This window comes from Macaca thibetana, chromosome 18, assembly GCF_024542745.1.
Source record: "Macaca thibetana thibetana isolate TM-01 chromosome 18, ASM2454274v1, whole genome shotgun sequence".
Classification (NCBI taxonomy): domain Eukaryota; kingdom Metazoa; phylum Chordata; class Mammalia; order Primates; family Cercopithecidae; genus Macaca; species Macaca thibetana.
Window position 1 is genome coordinate 20,894,862 of NC_065595.1, and position 5,798 is coordinate 20,900,659.

The following is a 5,798-nucleotide window of genomic DNA, read 5'->3' on the forward strand; positions in this document are numbered from 1 at the left end:
CAAATGAATAAAGGTCTAAAACCTATGGTCCTTGGCAAAGTTCAGCCTGTCTTGGAAGTTCCTGGGAGAACATTGGTGCAATGATTGCGGCTGATTAGCTTCTAGTCCACAAACCCAGATGCCATGAGCACATTTTAAAACTGCTCGTCTTTTATCAGAAATGGCATGTGAGTTGTGATTTGTTTTATAGCAGAAACTTTAAAATACTCACTTTCTAAAAAACTACAATATAATAGATATGATTTAGTTTCAGTTTAATGCCTTACTCTGCCCTGTAGTTGACGGAGTGGGTAGTATGGATGGGTGAGAGGTGCTGCATGTGGCCTGATGTCTGTACACTTTGTATGACATAAAATACTACAACTGCCAAATTGTTCCACAGACTAGCCTCAGGATGACAAAGAAGACGTGCTTTCTGTAAAAGATGCAGCCAGTTCTGCTAAGGAAATCACTAAATTGGCACTTCCTCTTGACTGCCAACATTACTCCAGTGCAATTTGGTCATTGTCTCAATGAAGTCGCACAACTGCTAGAAGACTGTGACCATGATTTCTCTCATATCATATCACACAACCCCACAACACAGCCCAGTATATCACCTCACCCCACACAATGGTACCCCACATCACATTACAACAGACCACAACCTATCATACCACATTACACCACAACACACCACCCCACACTAAACCACCCCTCACCACACGGCCACACCACCCCAATCAATACCAAATCACATGTGTATGGGTTGGGAGAGGGAGGACATGTATTAGGGCATCCAGAAGGCCTTTTTCTCTCTAGAGGGTGGATTGGTGTCTGTGCTGTATGATGTCAATGAGCACAAAAAAGTCTCTCAGCATCAAAACCTAGAATCCAACAATTATTAAGGACTAGGAGGGAATCTATTCTAATCTCCCATACAATAAAGGGACCCTTTCCAAGTTGTCCCAGTTGAGCCTTATTTGAAAGCTTCCAGTGGTACAGAATTCACTATCTGCTGCTCCAAGGAAATTTAACAACCACCATTCCATTTTTAGACAGCTTTAGTTGTTAGAAAATCCTTCTTTGTCTTAAGCTGAAAATGGTTGCATCTTTAATCCATCGGTCATGGTTCCGTTGAATGGAACTACACAGATTGTGCCTACATTCCCACTCAGGCTTTGATATATTCCCCTCTCAGTTTTCTCTTTTTCAGGAAAACATCCTCACTTCTTTTCGTCAATTCTCATCATACAGTAGGAACACTGTGAACAGACTGGGTAATTGAGCGCTGACTGCTGATGTCTAGGAGTGAAGCCAGCCATGCAGAAGGCAGCAGTGCTGTCACCTTTCACACCCTGCTACTGGACTTGATGCTTGAAGCCATTCCTGAGCCAACTCATAGTCAGGAATGAGGATTTTAGACCCAATTCCACTAGGACATGACCTTAGACAAGTCATTTATTCTATCTGGAAATCCACTTTCTCAACAGTGAAAATGAAGGGGCTGGATTACTGTACTTTCTGTAATTCATTCTATGGTTTCAGGGTGGTCACTGTGGATATTTATCTTGTGAAAGAGAGCACATTAGCCCATTGTCACTGCCACAGAACTAGGTTTCAGTCCCTTTACTAGCTTCAACTGAGCAAAGGGACACCAGGCTCCAGGAGTGGCGGGAAGGAAGAGAGAGTCAGATGCTGCAAGAGAGGGGATAAAGAACATAGAGCGTTGCCCATGGAGAGAAAAATCTAGAGATCCAGGGGGCATTTCTATCCAGGCAGAAGGAACCATAGTGACTCTGGGGAGAGGTGCTGAAGAATAAATTCCTAGAGGACAAATTAAATGGACTTCCCAATTTTGCTTAGAGTTAGTCTTTCCCAATTAGATATAGGCTCCTACAGTACAATGAAGCAGGAGTTCTACTTTTGAAAGACTGTTGATATAGTAAGCTCAGTTACCCAGAAACCAACTGATCTAGTTTGTGAGTTATGTAAGTACCTTGGTTTTGCTCCTGGCACTAGAAATTTAGCCAAATTCCTACTTACAAACAGCACCATCAGACACAGGGAGAGGAGTGAAATTAAAAGTGAAAAAAACTAGAGCTTACAGCTTCTGATAATGGAGAATAAGCTCCTACTGGATCAACCCTCCTGCAAATAACAACTATAAACTATGAACAAAATGCAAAGAAACAACTGCCTGAAAGCACTAGAAGCAGCCAAAAGTAGGTCCACACTGGAGGGAAATGAAACCTGAACAGGGAAGAAGGAAAAAGCACTGGTGAGTTTTCCTTTGCTTAGAAGTTTCATCTGAGGGCAGACCCCACTTGAAGCCAAGTAAGACAACTAAAACTCAGATGGAAAACCTGCAGCCTTAATGTACTGAAGAACCAGCAGAGTTTGGGATGCCCACAGCAGCTGCAAAATGAAAGAGCGAATCCTAGAAAGGAGAGAGCCGTAGGAGGGGGATTCTAAATTCTGTGTATGAAGTCTGTTCAAGATCCTGGCAAATCCCTGAACTATGCATAGATTAGGCATACTCTGAGCAGCCCAGTGAGGGCTAAACCAACTGAACTAAGAATTCTGTTACTGCCCACTTAGGAGAAACAGAGTTTTGAGTTTGAATCCAGCCACGTTTGCTGACTATGAAACAAACAGACAAACAAATGAAAATAATCTTCAGAAAAACATAACAGAACTCAGCAAAGTAAGTAGAAGGATGGAAACACTACAGAGCACAAATCAATGAAATAGAAAACAGACAAACAATAGAAAAAATTAAGAAGTCCAAAAGTTGGTTGGTTAAAAGATCAACTAACTTGACAGACACCTAGCTGAATTGCTTAAGAAACAAATAAGAGTACACAAATGACCAATGTCAAAATTGAAGGAGGGAATACACTACAAATCCTACAGACATTCAAGGATGATAAGGGAATGTTATGGAGAACTTTATGCTAATAAACTTGACAAGTATTTAAGTGAACTTAACAAATTCCTTGAAAAAAAAATGCACTTCACAAATACTGATGCAAGATATATAGAATAACCCTATGTCTTAAAAAAATAGAAATAATGATTAAAACTCTTCCCACAAAGAATACACCAAGCTTAGGTGGCCTCACTAGTGTCTTTTATCAAATATTTAAGGGAAAATAGCACAATCTTACCCAAACTCTTTCAGAAAGAGGAAGAAATTATTCTCAAGTCATTTTATAAGGCTAATATAACCCTGATGCCAAAACCTGAAAAAAACATTATTTAAAAAAAATTGCAGACCAATATCTCTGTTGAATTTAGATTTTTAAAATTCTTAACAACTAATACAAAATAAAATCCAGGCCGGACATGGTGGCTCATGACTGTAATCCCAGCACTTTGGGAGGCCGAGGTAGGCAGATCATTTGAGATCAGGAGTTTGAGACTAGTATGAACAACATGGTGAAACCCCATATCTACTAAAATTACAAAAAATTTACCTGGGCACAGTGGTGTACACCTGTGGTCCCAGCTACTTGGGAGGCTGAGGCATAAGAATCACTTGAACCCAGGAGGCAGAGGTTGCAGTGAGCCAAGATGGTGCCACTGCACTCCGTCCTGGGCAACAGAGGGAGACTCTGTCTCAAAAAAAATAAAAAAAAGAAAATTCAGCAACACAGAAAAAGGATAATATATCATGAATAAATAAGGTTTATCTTACAAATTCAAGGTTGATTTAACATTCAAAACTCAATAAATGTAAATCACCATATTAACACAATAAAAAAAGAAACCCCATATAATCATTTATGTCAACAGAGAAGGCATTTATCAAAATCCAACACCCATTGTTGATTTAAAACTCCCAGCAAACTAAGATTAGAATAAAACTTTATCAACTCAATAAAGAGCATCTTTGAAAAACCAACAGCTAACATCCTTGATGGTAAAACATTAAATACTTTCCCCTAGAAATGGGAACAAGGCAAAGATATTTACTCTCGTTATTTCTTTTCAACGTTGTACCAAGGCCCTAGCCAGTGCAATAAGGGAGAAAAAAAGGAAGAAAAGAAAAGGTGAGAAAGAAAGATGTGAAACTGTCTCTATTCACATATGACATGATTACTAACACAGAAAATTATAAGGAATTTATAAAACAACCACCACTAAATTAATAAGTTAATTTAGTAGGGTTGCAGAAAAAATGTCAGTATATAATGATCAATTGCATTTTTATATACTAGCTGCAAACAATTCAAAATGGAATTAAAACAATTTTATTGCCAATAGCAATGAAAACATAAAATTGTTAGTAATAAATGTAGCAAAAGATGTAGACGGCCTGTACACTGAAAATTGCAACACATTCCTGAAAGAATTCAAGAATACTTAAATAAATGTTTATGGATCAGAAGATTCAATATTGTCATGCTGTCAACAAACTCCAAATTGATCTATAGAGTCAGTGCAGTCTCAATCATAATCTTATCATGTAGAAAAAGATGAGCTGTTTCAAAAATATAACTGGAAAGGCAAGTATAGTAGGATATACAGAGCCATCCTGAAAAAGAAAAACAAGATTGGAGGATTTACTCCACTTGCTTAAGGCTGTACTATAAAGCTACAGTAACCATGACAGGGTGATATTGGTACCAACTGATACTGGTACTAATCGATACTGGTACAGAAATAGACTCACACTTATATGTCAAGTGATTTTTCTAAATTTTTATTTGGAAATAATGATAGATTCATGGGTAATTGCAAAGATAGTACAGAAAGGGTCCCACGTACACTTCTCCCAGCTTCTCCCAATGGTTGCATCTTATATAATTACAGTGCAATATCAAAACCAGAAAATTGACAGTGGCATAATGGGTGTGTATAGTTCTGTGGCATTTTATCACATGTGTAGATTCATACATCCACTGCAATCAAGATACAGATCTGTTTCATCATCACAAAGATCTCTCTGATTCAACTCCTTTATAGTCACATCTATCCTCCCTCTTCCCACTCCCAAGCCCTAGAAACCACTAACCTCTATCTCGGCCAATTGATTTTTGACAAAAATACCAATGCAATCCTATGAAGGAATGGAGTCTTATTTTTTTAATGTGCTGAAACCCATCAAACCTACACCCTTATCTCATACCATATCTAAAAACTTAATTCAATGTAGATCATAGACCTAAGCATAAAACTAAATCTGTGAAGCTTCTAGAACAAAACACAGAATAAAATTTTTGTGATCTTGGAATAAGAAAAGCTTTTTTAGAAAACAGAAAAAATTTAAAATTCATAAATTAGGCTTTATCAAAATTTAAAACTCCTCCTCATCAGAGGATATCATTAAGAAAATAAATAGCCAAGCCACATACAAGTTACAGACTGAGAGAAAATATTTGCAAAATTTGTATCGGACAAAGGACTGAGATCTGTTATTTTATATATTTTTTATATAAAATATATATATATATTAACCCTTACAACTCAATAATAAAAAAATTAAAACAAATTTTTGAAGGGCAGAAAATGTGAGCAAACACTTAAAGTATGCAAATGAACAAGTACATAAAAGAGTGCTCAGAGTAATTGTTGGGGAAATGAAAATGAAAATTAACCACAGACTTGCTAGAATGGTTAAAATTTAAAAGACTGACAACAACAAGTTTTGGTAAGAATATGGAGCAATCAGGATTCTTGTATATATTATATATTATATATTGTTGGGGAAAGTTCTAGTAGTTTCATCTAAAACTAACACACTAGGCTAGTATCCTTAAAAAAAATTGAACTCTAGCTAATTAATTGCATGCTGAAGTATCTGGAAGTGAGGT